Source organism: Schistocerca nitens, chromosome 3 (assembly GCF_023898315.1).
Source record: "Schistocerca nitens isolate TAMUIC-IGC-003100 chromosome 3, iqSchNite1.1, whole genome shotgun sequence".
NCBI classification, from domain to species: domain Eukaryota; kingdom Metazoa; phylum Arthropoda; class Insecta; order Orthoptera; family Acrididae; genus Schistocerca; species Schistocerca nitens.
Window position 1 is genome coordinate 195936789 of NC_064616.1, and position 19851 is coordinate 195956639.

The 19851-nt window shown below is 43.8% G+C and overlaps 1 protein-coding gene and 1 non-coding gene across 2 annotated transcripts in view; both read right to left on the reverse strand.

Annotated features, from left to right (window-relative positions):
• The window catches only part of LOC126249145 (calcium/calmodulin-dependent protein kinase type 1-like), a 352391-nt gene that overhangs the window by 155159 nt on the left and 177381 nt on the right, over positions 1–19851 (reverse strand). The gene's annotated exons all lie outside the window — the stretch shown is intronic.
• Trnag-gcc (transfer RNA glycine (anticodon GCC)) lies at positions 15917–15989 on the reverse strand. Its single transcript has one exon. It is a non-coding gene; the product is annotated as a tRNA-Gly (tRNA).

Sequence of the window (19851 nt, forward strand, 5' to 3'; positions counted from 1 at the left end):
TTTATCCGTTGTCACAATCCAAGGAAATCGACGATGATTCCTGTAACATGTTAACATTGACGGAGAAATTTCTTCCCCTAGGGGTACAAGCTATAGATCCTCGAGAGAGTGGCAAGCGAAGAGTCCAGTGACTTGAAGGCCTTGGAGACGGAGCATCTTATGGACGCGATCGAACGGCGGTGTTGACCGTCTGGGCACTGTTTAACTACAGACAACACTAGCCGTGTACCTCCTTCCTGGTGGAATGACTGGAACTAATCGGCTGTCGGACCCCCTCCGTCTAACAGGCGCTGCTCATGCATTGTTGTTTACATCTTTGAGCGGGTTTAGTGGCATCTCTGAACAAAGGGACGGCGTCTGTGATACAATATCCACAGTCAACGTCTATGTTCAGGAGTTCTGGGAACCTGGGTGATGCATTTTTTTTATGTGTGTGTTTTGTTGACACCGGCCTACATAGGGAGAAACGATCGCCACGTAAAATAAGGGAAATCAGAGCTCGTACGGAAAGATATAGGTGTTCGTTCTTTCAGCGCGCTATACTAGATTGTAGTAATGTAGAATTGTGAAGATGGTTCCACGAACCCTCTGCCAGTACTTAAATGTGATCTGCAGAGTATCGATGTAGATGATAGTTCCGCGTAGTCAGCGCGTACACAACTTTCCCACTAGAGCGCGCCCCGCTAAGCACAACAGCGCAGGCGCAGCGCTCGTCCGTCTCCGCACTACGAGATGGCGCTGCCATAGAGACAGACCAAATTCTGCTTCCGCCGATCCGCGTATTAATATGTAACGCAGCCAATGAGATTGCTGCTAACGTAGAACCTATTCTCCTCGCGGATCACACTCGCACTATGATACATGAACGCGCGAGGTATTATAACGAGTGTACAGACCTCCGATTAGTCAGTCTGCATCAGTCTGTACCAGTCTGCACTAGTCTGTACCATTGTGTACAAGTTCTACATTTGTCTGTACGAGTCTATAGTCAAGTTTCAGTCTGCGCCTAATAAGATTACCACATTCCTGTACATAGCCATGAAGATAAATGTATAGACACTTTTGTCGAGTATCAGAGATATATGTGAGAATAAGATTAACGTACCAATACCAAAGGAACTTCAGACGCCGGCCACGGTGGCCGTGCGGTTCTAGGCACTAAAGTCTGGAACCGCGGGACCGCTACGGTCGCAGGTTCGAATCCTGCCTCGGGCATGGATGGATGTGTGTGATGTCCTTAGGTAAGTTAGGTTTAAGTAGTTCTAAGTTCTAGGGGACTGATGACCTCAGATGTTAAGTCAAAAAATGGTTCAAATGGCTCTGAGCACTATGGGACTCAACTGCTGAGGTCATTAGTCCCCTAGAACTTAGAACTAGTTAAACCTAACTAACCTAAGGACATCACAAACATCCATGCCCGAGGCAGGATTCGAACCTGCGACCGTAGCGGTCTCGCGGTTCCAGACTGCAGCGCCTTTAACCGCACGGCCACTTCGGCCGGCGATGTTAAGTCCCATAGTGCTCAAAGCCGTTTGAACCATTTTGAAAGAACGGCAACAGTCTCACAAGACTTTGTTGGGTACATCGATAGAATCAGTATTCGAAGTTGACTGTGCGTTAGGTCTATTACCACCAGAATACTAGCATATCTCTTACAGGAATCGTCGGACTAAGAGATGATCGCTTTAGTTGTAAAACAGTTATCCTTCGTGTGTTTCACGATAAGTAACACGTGAAGGCTGAATTACGACAGAGAAATCTGCATCCCATTGTAACACATTATGACGATTCGCCCTTGCAATTTCCCAGGATAGCTGAGTCCAGGGGTTCGGCTGGGCGCCTTTGTAGTTCTAAACTCCATTCCTCAGAATTCCTTATTTCCAGGTAACACACTTATTAAAACTGTTAGGCAATGAACTCAAACTCAGAATTCCAAACTAATAAATGCAGTCCTTTGAGGACGAATTAAAATATTACTTAGAATCCTTATCATACTCCTTCCTCTCGTTCACCAAGCAGGTGATATTATTTAAGGTTTATAGCAATCAACAACGTTTTCGTGAGCGACCCTCAAAAATGAGGTATCAAATTACTGAAACAAACTCCTGAACAATTCATGTATATACTATTTAACTGTATTGACGTTTGGGTTACGATACTGCAACAGGAAAAACAGTGTACCATATTACCAAAGTAAGAGTATAAAAATGAATGTCTCAATCCGAAGGTAAAATTCTTCAGTATTCATCAACTCTTAAAACAAGCTGAAAACAACAGCTCTCTTACAGTGGCTCACACACACTAATTAAAATATACAAATGTAATTAGCGTAACTAATAAATTATATCGCCATTAAAAAACTACTACTACTACTACTACTACTACTTTTTCTTCTTCTTCTTCTTCTTCTTCTTCTTCAGTTTCGGTCGCAGCAAGCGTTCTCTCATTATGCTGCTCAAGCAAATTTCTTTCTTTTGATTTGTGATCTGTAAAGTTTACAGTAACTAGATCTCTGAAGTTCGAAATGCACTTCCAGATGACTTAACTCACAGTGACAGGTCTTTTTAAGTCTTGTAAAATCACACAAAGGAGATACGTAACTTTTTCCTTTGCCCGTTTCTAACCGGGAGTTTCTTTTGTGGACAACTGTAACACTATTTTCTGCGAAATGTAAGCTAGAAGACTGAATATGAATGAAGTTCGAGGCAGAAATCGCAAAGAGCATTTCTTACGAAACTTCTGTCGCTGATGCAATGTCTGCAGAGCGACGTAGTTTTGAGGCAAGAGACGAATCCAGTCTCTCTCTCTCTCTCTCTCTCTCTCTCTCTCTCTCTCTCTCTCTCTCTCGGTGTGTGTGTGTGTGTGTGTGTGTGTGTGTGTGTGTGTGTCTCCCAACGTCGCGACCTGCTGGCGGCAGTATTGGAAACGTCTGGTGGAGTATGTCGGTAGAAGCTTCACCCCGGCAGCAACCGGCGAAGTCCTACAGGTGCTTCCACACAGCCAGCCGCTGGTGGCACTTCTGCACGAGCGCACAACTTACTCGCCACCATAGGGAAAGTTGTCAGACACATGGCGGATTATAGTTCCCAGCTTATGCTGGTGCGCAATATTTTGCGGCAGAATGACGTAACTAGATATCCTTCACTTCGTAACTAAAACAGTTTCGCGAAATAGGACTCATAGTTATTTATCATTAGCTTATAATGTAAGATATTCATAAAAATTCGAAACCTCAACAATTCAAAACCTCGATAGTCGACAAATCGAAACGTCGGTAGTCGACAAATCGAAATGCCGATAATCGACACCTCGAAAGTTACATAATCGACAACTCGATAGGTACATAATCGACAACTCGAAACGTCTATAACGGACAACATGAAACGTGTATAATCGACAACTCGAAACCTCGATAATCGACAGTTCGAAATCTACATGGTAGACAATTCGACATATCGATAATCGACTATTCGACACCTCGATAATCGACAATTCGACACCTCTACAATCGACAATTCGAAACCTCGACAATCGACAATTCGAAACCTCGATAATCGACAATTCGAAACCTCGATAATCGACAATTCGAAACCTCGATAATCGACAATTCGAAACCTCGATAATCGACAATTCGAAACCTCGATAATCGACAATTCGAAACCTCGATAATCGACAATTCGAAACCTCGATAATCGACAATTCGAAACTTCGATAATCGACAATTCGAAACCTCGATAATTTTTTGCCGGTCCCTTGTAAAACATTTGATAGTTTCGAAAAAATGAATGTGTTTTGCTTCCCTCAGTAATTTTAGTTGTAGAGTGTGAGGACAAATCGCCAACAGTTTATAATTCGAAGTCAACGCTCCCGCACACACTATAATTTGAAATTTCTTACTTCTGAGATTCCCACTGAAGTTCCTCCAGTTCCTGTGACTCTCAGTACAGGTTCAGTCCACCTGTTGTTCCTTTCTCCGATCTATATCCCATTCAACCTACAATCTGCTTCAATGCTGTGTTATAGGCAATCCGTGTTTCCTGATACGCAGTGAAAATTGAAATTAATGGGAAAGCTTGTTATAGAAGCTGCGGGGAGTGGAATTTAGAAAGATGATGTAGCAAAACAGTTCGATTTTTCACCGTCTACACTGCCGATGATTTAAAAAGCAAGGATCGTGTTACTGGAAGTGTCTCACGCACAGTGAGAGAAATGGTCACGTCATGGAGAATTCCCCGGAGCCGTGGCGCTCGTTACTGGCGCGCCAGTCTCTTGGATGTCCATTATCGATCCTTCAATGTTTCTTATCTTTGCTTGCCTTGTTTTCGGCATTCACGGGGCGAGTGGCAGTTGACGTTTGCTCGGGCTACCTGATGAGACGCCGCGAGGTACGAGGTGGGAAGCAACCACGTATATGTGGAGTCGGTTGTACGCGGTCTGCCGGTTCAGGATGGAGGATATGTGTTGGCTGCCTGCCTGTCTGCTCTCCTGATTTTGCTCGCCGTGCCTTGCGACCGCCTAGCTTGGGTTGCTGCCTGGTGTATCCTACACGAGCCATACCGGACGTCCAGCAGAAGTTAAGCAGCCTTATGTTTCTTTTAAAGAAAAGGAGCAAATGTATAAGACCTTTTGTAACCAATTTTGGTGGCCTCTTAAGTGTGGCCATAGCGTTTACACTGCCTTTGGGGAGAGCTAATTCTTTTAAATTTAAATAGTTGGGGTTCCCTGTCCTTTATAATCTTTTGGGGGTTTTATTTGAATTTCTCTTTGGGGTTCCTTCCTTGTGCTTGGTTAAATGTTTACTTGTATAGTGGGAAGTGACTCCTGGTTAAAACTCGGAGAAGGTGTTTGATGTTACTGCCGCCTCCGGCATTCGCCTTTTCAATTAAGTGTTGTCATCCCTTCGAGCGACCTGGTGTCACTCCTCGTTAATTAATGCTGGTTTATGTGTACTTAATTTTGAATTGGCCATTTGAATTAATATTTTGGAGCGCAGTATAGCACTACGGAAACCTCATTGTATACCACCTTGGGCCCCGGTCTAGTACCTTAATTTTCAGTGGCACGAGTTGGCTCCACTACCGGTTTTACTGATGTGCTCCCTTCAAAATCTTGTCTTGTATAAGTTTACCCCATGTGTGTCTGGGAACACAGAGATGAGCTTTAGTGTGACTTCAGTGCTAGTCAGTTAATGGAATCTTCATTTTGGCTTGGCTTCCACTGAAGAGTTTGAGTGGAGCGTAGTATGTTTGGTTTGTTATTCATTTAATTACTGTAAGTTTGTTTGTTTAATGGGGAGCAAGACATTTAAATTCTGTTGGTATTAACTCCCCTAGTTGCTCGGTGTTGCTAATTCGTTCCAAATGGCCTACTACTTATTCAATGGCAAGGCTGTCGATTAGTTGGTTACTATGAGTACAAATTCACGCTATTTATTTGTTGCCGAAATTGTTAAAGTGTCTGTGTCGTGATTCAATCACTAGCTAGTGTTTGAGCTGAATTGATATAAACCTTACATTGCCTCCTTAAAATTTGTTGCCAGCAGAAACCCTTAGGAGAACTAAGTTTTGTCACTGCTTATGTTAACCTTTACTGGGAGCAATATTTCATGTAGTTAAATTTTGTATTAAAATGTGTATTTCTCTGATGTAATAAACGAGTGATAAAAGAAAAAGGCAAAGGGGCCTGGTCCTTCCTGTCCGGTTTGTAACACTTGAGGAGTGCTTGCGCAAGTGGGTGAATCTGTGTAGTGGACAAAACTTTCCCGTGAGTAGTTTGATGTTGAAGGAAAAAGCCAAGTCTTTTGTTCCGTGTATCTCGGGATTTAAGGACTTGCTCCAAGAGAAGGGCTGCTCTCTAATTTAAAAAAAAAGTCACGTCGCCACGTTAAAAAATCTGTCGGGAGAGTGGCAACATGGACAATTCCCCGCGTACTGAATGAACTGATAAAGTGAAATAACTTTTGAATGGCTACGACCCATGCAACACTGAGGATACCGGGCTTTTTTTTTTATAAATGTGTTCCTGATCACACCCTATCATTCGAAGACCAAAACTGTCATAGAGGAAAGCTGAGCAAGAGCAGAACAGCTGGCAGTCTACCCAGTAACATTGACGGATCTCAGAAGTTGGAAAGACTCACAGTAGGAAAAATTTGCGAACCACGCCGTTTCAAAGGAATAGCTTATCGCTCGAACGAAAAATCATGGATGGCGACATAGTTGTTCAATAAATGGCTGAGCTCGGTTAATGGTGATAAGAAAAATGAGAAACGTGACATTTTACTGTTTTTGGATCACTGCACCGTAAGTAACAACCCACCAGCGTTAAACTGATGTTTTCCCCACCCATTGCATCAAGATTGCGACCATTGGACCAGAGCATAACACAAAATTTTAGAAAACTCAATCGCAGAAAAATGGTTTCACTTTTGCTGCATAGCACTGAAAGTAGGTGAGAAGGCGAACAACAGTTTTGACCGTTGTAACCATTACTGACAAGGCCTGCAAAATTGTCAGCCCTACCACTCTTTAGAAATGCTTCAAAAAGTAAGGGTTTGTAATGAAAAGAAAATACGCGGAACAGCCATCAGAGTCGCGTGAATTAGCGATTTCAGTCCCGCCACTCTCAAGTGAGGGAAATTCTGTGGTGAGTTAATTTTTGAGAATTTCATTCATGATGCCGGTCACATCCGTGTCCATGGTGTTCTAACCGATGCTAAACTGTTGGCCTATCGGGATGAGGACGAGCAAGATAGCGAAGAACAACCTCCAAACGCAATCACGTGACGCAAGGTTTCTGTCCATACCCTACGCTCCAACGCACTCAAAATGGAAACAAGTGATGAAATCATGCTCAGTTCTCATCACCATCGGAAAATCGCTGCACAATGCTAGAAGGAAGTCACTCCGTCAAATGAAAATCACCAGCTATATTTCCACATGACTTTACATATGATAGATTCATACAGTAGCCTATCCGAAAAACATACCAGTGAAAATGTTTGTATTATTTTGCATATTATTACACTGAAGATGAATGTCTGTAAGTAATATGTGCTTACTATACCTTACTTTCAACGAAACTCTTTTATCTGGATTTTTCACTGCGATCCCATCGATTATTGTAACTCACGGTAATTTGAATTATTTCCCTGATCCGTTGAATTTCTGATCATCGAGAGTCTACTGTACCTTCTTGGAATGTTGGGCAAAATATACCTTGATTGTAGCTTTAAGAAAGAAGTGTCCTATCAATGAAGACGTATTTACGAAGGAAGGTTAACAACTGCCGTCAAGAAAGGCAGCTGAGACGGAGTACAATCTCGGCTTTGGAAAGTGCCGGGAAGAAAATGGGCGAGGTCATGTTTCAAGAAACCATCCCGATATTTGCCTGTAGCGATTTAAGGAAAACACGAAAAACCTAAATGTGAATGAACCGACAGGAGTTTGAACCGCCTTTTTTCGGTTGCTAGTCGAGTGTCTTACCACCTCGCTCGGTTACGAGCTTCTGAACGGAGCACGGATTGTGATTGAACATACGGAAGGCGGGAAAGGGGCCGAGGCCTTTTCAATGTGATCATATTAGCATTCATATTGGGGATGCAGGGAAGCCGTAGGAAACTAGTCTCCGTAATCAGGAGAGGGCGTGAAAGGGCTCCACTGCTTTCATTGTTGCGCCACCTGCCTAGTCGCTTGCAGTGCTGACTTTTGGACGAGAAATCCCGTCACATTGACGTGACATTAAACCCTAATCTTCATTCGCTCGTTCGTTCCTTCCCGAAGTGACACATTTCGATAGCCAGAGATTTGTCTCTGCTGTACCTGAAAAAAGCATACATGTAATAGAAACAAACGTAAAAACGAATACACAATGGAGCGCCAAAGAAAGTGGTAACGTCATGCGTATTCAAATGCAGAGATATGTAAACAGGCAGAATACGGTACTGCGGTCGGCAACGCCTGTATAAGGCAAGTGTGTAACCCAGTTGTTAGATCGGTTACTGCTGCTACAATGGTAGACTATAAAGATTTAAGTGAGTTTGAACTTGGTGTTATAGTCGGTGCACGAGCGATGGGGCACAGCATCTCCGAGGTAGCGGAGGTACGACAGTTTCACGAGTGTACCGTGAATACCAGGAATCTGGTAAAACATCAAATCTCCGACATCGCTGTAGCCGGAAAAAATTCCTGCAAGAACGGGACCAACGACGACTGAAGAGAATCGTTGAACGTGACAGAAGGGCAACCCTTCCGCAAATTGCTGAAAATTTCAATGCTGGGCCATCAACAAGTGTCAGCGTGTGAACCATTGAACGAGACATCATCGATGTGGGCTTTCGGCGCCGAAGGCCCACTCGTGTATTCTTGAGGACTGCACGACACAAAGTTTACGCCTCGCCTGGGCACTTAACTCCGAAAATTAAATAAAAAGTGTGTGAAATCTTATGGGACTTAACTGCTAAGGTCATCAGTCCCTAAGCTTACACACTACTTAACCTAAATTATCCTAAGGTCAAACACAAACACCCATGCCCGAGGGAGGACTCGAACCTCCGCCGGGACCAGCCGCACAGTCCATGACCGCAGCGCCTTAGACCGCTCGGCTAATCCCTTTTTAATCTCTTTGACTGCCAGTATATTTGAAGAGCAGTATTAAGAATTCGGTATCATCCAAGTAGCCGCTAGACACCTTGTCTATTCATCGAACAAGGTGGTGAAGAGACTGGATTCGTATTCGTATTTTGGATAAGTGGATATCAATTCTCCTCCCTACAAACCTTACACAAATGTTCCGAGATTTCTCTCCACAACTTCGGGCAAATGTGTAGATTGAAGGAACTATCAGGCCATTGTTTATTTCTTTCCGTATCCTTTCCCAATTGAGATTAAGCCCGATCAATAATGAATTTTACGTAGACGGCTCCGTCATAAGGCACACTAGTTCCATTCTCGTAAGGACAAGTAAAGGCATCGGTAGATACCTCCGTGAAAGAATCATCCAGGCGCTTCTCTAGCCAGAAAAACCACAGAGATTAAAATTACAAAGTCTAACGCCGAACCTGGAGATTATTCTTCCCTATTATCAGCGCAGTGATTTGCTGGTGTGCCAGACCATTGAATAAAGAAACACTAATACCCACATTCCGTGAGCAAGGTATGCTGGTAATAAGGGGAATTTACTGGAACTGTGATGTGCTTTCCGTTTCTTCCACAAATATTGAAATCATACGAGTTGAACAAGCATACGAGCACGACTGATGGTAATGAAAGATAGCCCAGATTTCAATCCACTTGCGGTGTCGCTTCTCCAAAATTAGCTACCGCCGTGGGGAAGAGTAGCACTCGACGTCTTTCTCCGTTCTTCGACTCTCATTAGCAGCACAACTACCACAAACGGAAAAATAAGAAACCTTTCCAATTACCCGCAACGGGCAATCTTCTGTCTCTTCTCTTTTTCTCGGACGCTAAGAACAGTGCTACGTTCAGAAGCAGGACATCGATCGGAACTGTAAGAAATTATCACACTGATGTGTTGGTTTATGACCTAATTGCGGGCCGCTCTTGATGTGTTTCATACACGCAAAGCAATTTTCGTCAAAAGTCAGAGCTCTGTCGCAGTTTTTGTAGATCCTGCAACGTACATTTACGCATGTTATGAATATAAGAAGTCCTTCGTTTTCCATGTCGCCAAGCAATATTCTTTCAAGCATGTGCGAACAAAATGCACGGGCGGTAGCAAGTCGACGTGGCATAGCGTTGCCAGGTTTGTCACCTCTCACGGATTTTCTGTTCATTCTTTCCGTGTGTAGACTCCATAGATATCACTTCAGTTGAGCATTTTATCTTATCTAATAGGGGCGAAGGGAAGAGGGGGGGAGGGCTACTATTTCATACGGTCCCATCCCCCATCCATGATTTAATAATCCACACGTCAGCCTGAGCAGATCAGAGATATCACATGAAACAAAAAGAGTTACAGTTCGATCGATATTTAAACCGTGGTCCCTGAATGTAATTCCTGCCATAAACAAGTTGATATGCGTCTGATCAGCGTACTCCATCATTCAGCTCGACTGAAACCGTCCATTATACCTGTTCTACATCTACTACATCTACGTTTATACTCCGCAAGCCACCCAACGGTGTGTGGCGGAGGGCACTTTACTTGCCACTGTCATTACCTCCCTTTCCTGTTCCAGTCGCGTATGGTTCGCAGGAAGAACGACTGCCAGAATACCTCCGTGCGCGCTCGAATCTCTCTAATTTTACATTCGTGATCTCCTCGGGAGGTATAAGTAGGGGGAAGCAATATATTCGATACCTCATCCATAAACGCACCCTCTCGAAACCTGGACAGCAAGCTACACCGCGATGCAGATCGCCTCTCTTGCAGCCACTTGAGTTTGCTGAACATCTCCGTAACGCTATCACGGTTACCAAATAACCCTGTGACGAAACGCGCCGCTCTTCTTTGGATCTTCTCTATCTCCTCCGTCAACCCGACCTGGTACGGATCCCACACTGATGAGCAATACTCAAGTATAGGTCGAACGAGTGTTTTGTAAGCCACCTCCTTCGTTGATGGACTTCATTTTCTAAGGACTCTCCCAATGAATCTCAACCTGGTACCCGCCTTACCAACAATTAACTTCATGTGATCATTCCACTTCAAATCGTTCCACACGCATACTCCCAAATATTTTACAGAAGTAACTGCTACCCGTGTTTGTTCCGCTATCATATATACATACAATAAAGGATCCTTCTTTCTATGTATTCGCAATACATTACATTTGTCTATGTTAAGGGTCAGTTACCACTCCCTGCACCAAGTGCCTATCCGCTGCAGATCTTCCTGCATTTCGCTGCAATTTTCTAATGCTGCAACTTCTCTGATTACTACAGCATCATCCGTGAAAAGCCGCATGGAACTTCCGACACTATCTAGGAGGTCATTTATATATATTGTCAAAAGCAATGGTCCCATAACACTCCCCTGTGGCACGCCAGAGGTTACTTAAACGTCTGTAGACGTCTCTCCATTGAGAACAACATGCTGTGTTCTGTTTGTTAGAAACTCTTCAAGCCAGCCACACAGCTGGTCTGATATTCCGGAGGCTCTTACTTTGTTTATCAGGCGACAGTGCGGAACTGTATCGAACGCCTTCCGGAAGTCAAGGAAAATGGCATCTACCTGGGAGCCTGTATCTGATATTTTCTGGGTCTCATGAACAAATAAAGCGCGTTGGGTCTCACACGATCGCTGTTTACAGTTAGCTTCTCATTATCGTCTTGTAGTAACTCCTCGCCAATAGTAATTTTATCGGAGATGGTGTAACATAATTTAATCTCAGGGAAGGAAGTATCCGTTGGTGTATTAACAGCAAGGAAGTGAAATAAGTTGACTTACCTCTAAGCAAGTCGATAAAGCACTAATCTGGTTTGAGTAGAGTCGTTTTGTTTCCAAAAGGCTAAAGAAAATATCAAACACTGTGCCAAGACGGTTTCTGAATTTCGAAACACTCTGCAGAAACTATTCGCCTCAGCCAAAAGTTACTTCGAGTCCCCTGTCATCGACACACTGGCGGATGACTAACAGCTGTTCCGCACAAGAGGAACTTTGCGTTACCGCTTAAGTTAACAGTTTGGCAGTTCGCCCAGCAGCACTTTCCTCGGATTAACAGCGTTCTCTCTCTCTCTCTCTCTCTCTCTCTCTCTCTCTCTCTCTCTCAGATGCTACGTAAACGTTTCATTATTTTGTCCTCTCCACAGCATGCGAGCTAACGTACACTCATCTCTCTAAGTTGGTTACTGCCGTACCGGCTTAACGCCTTGTCGCCCCCACAGCGTTTATTAAAAAGCTGGTGATTTTCTTCACGGCACTTGAAATTGCCCGAAACTCTTCGTTCAACTTCATTTGTTCGTGAGTGTTTAAAGGATCACAATTTTCATCTCAGTCAGCTACAGGTAAGACTAGAACCAACTTTCGCAAAGTGAAGCAAACGGGCTTCGCCTGACTCATATACCACCGTAGTAAGATAATATACACCGACCGTCAGTCACCAAGAAGAAAAAAACTGAGTGCGAGTATCTTACAAATGGCTATTATTCGTCGTGTTCCCCTTACTGATTTCTGTGAGGGACGATCACTTTATTAACTCGGTCGTGTTTATGCTGTAGAAGCCCGTAAGAAATTTAGTGGACAGTTTCCGTAGAGAGTAACAAATTCTGGTACACAGTGACCGACGTACTGGCATTTTATTCTGGAGAAGTAAGGTTCAAATCACCGACGAGCCACCTCTCATTTGGTTGTCCGTTGTCTACCTATACGAACGACAGGATTGTCCTTCAGCAAGGCCACAGTCTATCTATATCCTTTGACAAAATTCTCCAGCACTGCTTTTGTAATGACCTCGATATCAGCGGCACACTGAAATATGCCTTTGCCTTCTGATGATTTAGCCACCTCGCCTTGATGAATATACTAACAGTGTGCCACAAGAGAAATTGTAACAAACACGTCCAGATACTTCTTCTTTCGGTCACTATACGGTTCGGATGTTGGCAGTCATGATGGATATTCTTTTGTTGGTAGCAACACGAAATAGTTCTTTTGAAGACGTACTGAACCAGCATCTAAGGTTGTCAGACCAAGATATTCGTCGTCTTCCAGGCCCTCTTTTGCTGCTGATTTTCCCTTCAAGTATTTTTTGTAGCAAATCCTATCTATTCGTATTCCGCATGATACGTCTTAGATATTGCAACTTTCGGCATTTCACAGTCTTGATTAATTTAGATATAGTGTTCATTCTTCTCAAGACTTCTATGTTTGTCACTCTCTGGGACCAAGGTATTCTCAGGATCCGCATATAAAGCCACAATACAAAGGCCTCCAGCATTTTCTCCATGTTTTTATTTAAGGTCCATGTGGCCCCATGTAAGAGGACAGAATATGCATAGCAGTGCAAAAGTATGATTTCTGTTCTTGTAATTAGGTTACGGGTTTTGAAGATGGCGGACATTTTCTGAAACACACTTCTTGCTTTCCCGATGCGAATCTTGATTGTCCCGGCTGAGGTTCGAGTCCTCCCTCGGGCATGGGTGTCTGTGTGTGTTTGTCCTTAGGATAATTTAGGTTAAGTAGTGTGTAAGCTTAGGGACTGATGACCTTATCAGGTAAGTCCCATAAGATTTCACACACATTTGAACATTTTGAATCTTGATTTCTTGCAAGATAACCCAATTTTCATTTATTATGGTTCCAAGTATATTGTTTTACCCTTTCTATAGTTCTTTGGTTTATGACTAAATTCACCTCTGCAATATTTTTCTTACGACCATGAGTTTTGGCTTTGTGCTGTTTATTTGAAGCCAATACTAACTGCTAACTCTTACAATTCTATTTATTAATAATTGTAACGCTTGTATAGTGCTACTAATACGATAGTGTCATCAGCACATCGAATGTTGTTAAATTTTATTTCATTTATCACAGTCCCTCCTGCTTCTTCTAGGGATTCTCCGAATATGGATTCTGAGTACATGTTAAATAGTATGGGAGTCAAGATACATCCCTTTCTTACGCCCCTGAGAGTTTTGAATGCTTTTTGTATTCACAATCAGTACGCAACGCTACTGTATGATGGATTGAAGTAGAGGTTATTGATGATTCGCAGGTCTCTTTCCTCCATTCCAATATTTCTAAAAATCTCCATCAATTTGTCCTATTTTACTCTATAAAAAGCCTTTTGCTAATCTATTAGGCAAGAAAATATAATTTTATTTACATCTCTACATTTTTGAAACAATACTTGTACACTGAACAAGTCTTCTCTCGTACCCACTGCATTAACGAACCCAATCTGATTAGTGACTATCTGTTCCTCACATAGTCTGCATATATTCTTCTGCGTATCACCCTCAAAAACAATGTAAACACAAGGCTCATTAAGCTTACCATACGATAATCTCCACATTGTTTTGCATTTGTCTTTTTGGGCAGAGTAATGAACTCTGATTTTAACCACTCCAGACTCTAATGTAGAATATTTTACAAGTTACGAGCACGAGTTTCTACTGAACCAACCTCTGATAATTACAGCTTAATACACAGCAGAGCGAAGTTTTTTCCATCTACACCCATGAATATAAATGGCTGTAAATAAGTGTAGATACAAAAACAGCTGTACGTAATAATTGTAGTTAGATCTACATCTAACAATTGGCAGACCTGATGAATATAAATTACTAATAATTGCGAAAATCATCTAGTATTTTCATAAGAAGTAACTCCGTTGTATAAAGATACTACCGTCTTTGTACTAAGCGTCTTGCCAGATTTTGTCACTTGTGGGCGATATATTTTCACGGAATTTAAATCACCAACTTCCTCCTCAGAATGTGACAGTATTTTGTTGACTCAAACTTACATAGGGAGAAATGTCCATCGTAATAAAATAAAGAGATATCAGAGCTCCCAGGAAACGTTTTAAGCGTTCGTTTTTCCCATGTGCTATACGAAGTAAGAGCAGTGAAGAAATTACCTGAAAGTGGTTCGATGAAGCCTCTGAGAAGTACGTAAGTGTCAATTGTGAAGTCATGACGACGCGGACGTGGAAGTACGGGCTTGAACTGCATGAACTACATCAGTTCTTTTGGAAGCGGCGCACGCCTTCAGTTTCTTATCGTTAGTTTTGTCGGTGTGTCATTTCCCACTGATGAGGAGAGTGTTGTTTTTCACAGACTTAAATTTCCTTCCAGTATTAGCAGTAAATTTTCTGTTAGAAAAAGTAATGGCGGACATTGCCACGATGAGCGCGAAGGCCGAAAACAGATAAGACTACGATCTCCGGGAACTTGTGCTAAATTAATGACATCTTTTCTTTTAAATTTCGACTAATATCATTAATATGTTTTGCACTGACAATATTGGATCAGTTTAAGAGAGACAATAATATAAGATTTCACAAAGTGATTTATAATGACAAAATGGTTCAAATGGCTCTGAGCACTATGGGACTCAACTGCTGTGGTCATCAGTCCCCTAGAACTTAGAACTACTTAAACCTAACTAACCTAAGGACATCACACACATCCATGCCCGAGGCAGGATTCGAACTTGCGACCGTAGCAGTCGCACGGTTCCGGACTGCGCGCCCAGAACCGCGAGACCACCGCGGCCGGCTTTATAATGACATTTTGTGTGGGAGTTGCCAATCAAAAAGTTTGACACTCATTTCAGGCAAGAATACTTTACGATTGGGAATATAGTGAAATATGCCGTACGGAAATACTTTTAAATTTCAAAGGGAAATATAAAAATACAATTTTGCGACTAGGATAGGGTTAATAACAAAGGAAACTAATCCAGGGCAATAAATAAAGTCATTACCTACGCGTCAGAGAATCGCACTGCTCTACGAGAGCAAGCAATACAGAGTTTGAGGGAAAAAAGTAAATACAAGAAAATAATGGGCGCCAGTAATTTAGATAGAAATTTTTCAGAATTTAACCGCCAGTCTACCGCCAAATCAGCCGGAGCGCTCTCCAGTTCGTTAAACATCGTGGGTAAAATCGCTCATTGTCTCCTTCGACGATCGTCTCGTTAGGCACGTGGAACAATTTAGCGTTGACACGACAACCGAGAACTAAATCGAAGTCGCCGGATGGGTATGAGAGCCCTACAGGTAGATAATTAGACACAGATAAAAATCATACAAGCTTCCTAATTTATTATAAATCGGAAAGGCCTACGAATTGCTTGCTTGTTTGTTTGTCCCTATTTTGGAAATGAAATGATCATATGGCATTTATTGGCCGGGATAAACCCTTCGGGATTTGGCCACCGCACTGCAAGTCTTTTTAGTTTACGCCACTTCGGCGACTTGCCTGTCAATGATGATGGACACACAACACCCAGTCCCCTGCCGGGAATCGAACCCGGGGCCCCTCGCGTGGCAGGCGGTAACGCTACCGCTGCGCTACGGAGGCGGACTCTGTTTTAGAAGACCGAGTCGTTATCCCCTATCATTACGGAAGATTAATACGCAATAAAACACAATAAATTGTAAGTGATACAGTGTTAGTGTAATAATTACGGAGTCAGAGGAGTCAAGAATACGAAAGACAAGAATAAAAAGTCGACATATCCTTCAAATTTGGCCCCTTCGCAATAGTGCACATGCCACCACAGATCTCTTAGCGCCTGAACCTTATCAGGAGCAGTGGGAAGTCTTCGTCTTTGGCAATATCTTACGGGTGTTATCAGCCGCTGCTTCCCTGAGCTGTACCTAACTTTAGAAACTGTGGGGCAAGCAGGAGCGGATATTCAGATCAGTGCAGAATTCGAACTACTTCGACGTTAGCGTACTCTTCCAAAGTAAAAATAGCACCGTGTTACTGTCTTGACAGTCCTCATTTCTGTCACCGTTATTGGAACGATTCAATAAAATACTTCATCCAGATTAAGAAATTCTGTGGCGTAACAACGAATCTGATTTTCCTGGTAACGATTCTGCTTTAATCTCTTATACTGGATTTTGATGAGCACGGAATGTGTTCTCTCTATCATTATGCAAACTTGGGTTGAATCTAGCTGCTGTTCTTTGAATAATAAATCCCTTCTGTTAACCCTTCGGTACGGATTACTGAAACATATACAATATTACTGTCTAAGGTGACTTTCGTAAACAGCCTCCCCAACAGCTCAATTATACCTTTTACACTTATTTCAGTGATTTCTATCGGCTTTTCGGATTATTCTAACATTCCATCTTAAGTGTTTTGGGCTGTAAGTAGTATGTGCCGCATACTATCGACTACTCAAGTCTTAACTCACACAGTTGGACAAACCAGCGCTCGCATTAGAACGCTGCATTACATTTGCTTACGCTGTCCTTGGATGCCAGCTTTTACAAAAATTTTCTAGAATTTCGCAGCAACTCGCAACCAATATCATCCATGTGCATATAACAATGCACTCCACGAACTGTGAGAGAGCAACACAGGACTTCTGCACACTGTATTTACATTACGTGATCGAAGTATGACGGCCGGAGTGGCCGTGCGGTTCTAGGCGCTACAGTCTGGAACCGGGCGACCACTACGGTCGCAGGTTCGAATCCTGCCTCGGGCATGGATGTGTGTGATGTCCTTAGGTTAGTTAGGTTTAAGTAGTTATAAGTTCTAGGTGACTGATGACCTCAGAAGTTAAGTCGCATAGTGCTCAGAGCCATTTGAACTTTTTTTTTTTTTTTTTTGAGCGAAGTTTCGGGTACCACTACACTATGTGATCAAAACTATCCGGACACCTGGCTGAAAATCACTTACAAGTTCGTAGCGCCCTCCATCGCTAATGAGGGAATTCAATATAGTGATGGGCCACCCTTAGCCTTGATGACAGCTTCCACTTTCGCAGGCATACCTTCAGTCATGCGCTGGAAGGTTTCTTGGGGAATGGCAGCCCATTCTTCACGGAGTGCTGCACTGAGTAGAGCTATCGATGTCGGCCGGTGAGGACTGGCACGACGTCGGCGTTCCAAAACATTCCAAAGGTATTCTATAGGATTCAGGTCAGGATTCTGTGCTGGCTAGTCCATTACAGTGATGTTATTGTCCTGTAACCACTCCGCCACAGGCCGTGCATCATGACTGTTCAGACATGTCACTAAACCCGCCCAAAGATGTAAACCACCGTGCATGAGCAGCGCAAGGGGATCCGACAGCTGATCATTTCCAATCATTCCACCAGAAAGAAGGTAAATGACTCTGTAGTTCAACCATGCCTAGACGGTCAATACCGCGGTGCGATCGCGTCCGCATTGTTACTTTGTGCCAGAAAAGGCTCTCAACAAGGGCAGTGTCCGGGCGTCTCGGAGTGAACCAAAGCGATGTTGTTCAGGCATGGAGGAGACAGAGACAGGAACTGTCGATGACCTGCCTCGTTCAGGCAACCCAAGGGCTACTACAGCAGTGGATAACCGCTACCACCCGCATCTCGTGGTCGTGCGGTAGCGTTCTCGCTTCCCACGCCCGGGTTCCCGGGTTCGATTCCCGGCGGGGTCAGGGATTTTCTCTGCCTCGTGATGGCTGGGTGTTGTGTGCTGTCCTTAGGTTAGTTAGGTTTAAGTAGTTCTAAGTTCTAGGGGACTTATGACCACAGCAGTTGAGTCCCATAGTGCTCAGAGCCATTTGAACCATTTTTGATAACCGCTACCTACGGATTATGGTTCGAAGGAACCCTGACAGCAAAGCCACCATGTTGAATAATCCTTTTCGTGCAGCCACAGGACGTCTAAATGGCTCTGTGCAGTATGGGACTTAACTTCTAAGGAGGAGGAGGAGGAGAGTAGTGTTTAACGTCCCGTCGACAACGAGGTCATTAGAGACGCAGCGCAAGCTCGGGGGAGGGAAGGATGGGGAAGGAAATCGGCCGTGCCCTTTCAAAGGAACCATCCCGGCATTTGCCTGAAGCGATTTAGGGAAATCACGGAAAACCTAAATCAGGATGGCCGGAGACGGGATTGAACCGTCGTCCTCCCGAATGCGAGTCCAGTGTGCTAACCACTGCGCCACCTCGCTCGGTAACTTCTAAGGTCATCAGTCCCCTAGAACTTAGAACTACTTAAATCTAACTAACCTAAGGACATCACACACATCCATGCCCGAGGCAGGATTCGAACCTGCGACCGTAGCTGTCGAGCGGTTCTAGACTGTATCGCCTAGAACCGCTCGGCCACCCCGGCCGGCACCACAGGACGTAGTGTTACAACTCAAACTGTGCGCAATAGGCTGCATGATGGGCAACTTCTCTCCCGGCGTCTATGGCGAGGTCCATCTTTGCAACCACGACACCATGCAGTGCAGTACAAATGGGCCCAACAACATGCCGAATGGACCGCTCAGGACTGGCATCACGTTCCCTTCACCGATGAGTGTCGCATATGCCTTCAACCAGACAACCGTCGGAGACGTGTTTGGAGGCAACCCGGTCAGGCTTAACGCCTTAGACACAATGTCCAGCGAGTGCAGCAAGGTGGAGGTTCCCTGCTGTTTTGGGATGGCATTATGTGGGGCCGACGTACGCCGCTGGTGGTCATGGAAGGCGCCGTAACGGCTGTACGATACATGAATGCCAACCTCCGACAGATAGTGCAACCATATCGGCAGCATATTGGCGAGGCATTCGTCTTCAGGGACGAAAATTCGCGTCCCCATCGTGCACATCTTACGAATGACTTCCTTCAGGGTAACGACATCGCTTGACTTGTGGCCAGCTTGTTCTCCAGGCATTAACCCTATCGAACATGCCTGGGATAGATTGAAAACGGGTGTTTATGGACAACGTGACCCACCAACCACTGTGAGGGATCTAAGCCGGATTGCCGTTGAGGAGTGGGACAATCTGGACCAACAGTGCCTTGATGGATAGTGTGCCACGACGAGTACAGGCATGCATCAACACATGAGGACGTGTTACTGGATATTAAGAGGTACCGGCGTGTACAGCAATCTGGACCACCACCTGTGAAGGTGTCGCTGTATGGTGGTACAACATGGAATGTATGAGCAATAAAAAGGGCGGAAATGATGTTTATGTTGATCTCTATCCTAATTTTCTGTACAGTTTACGGAACTCTCGGAACGGAGGTGATGCATAACTTTACAACTAAATACTAGAAAATGCTCATTGAACAGGAAAGAAGATATTTTATATACAATGACAGACAGCGGATATATGAATCAACATACATCACGGAGAACCAGACCATTGAGAACGTGCTTTAGTAAAACGAAGACATTGCGGGCTAATACCCGGATCGAAATATAGTTATCATTTAGAATAAAATTTATT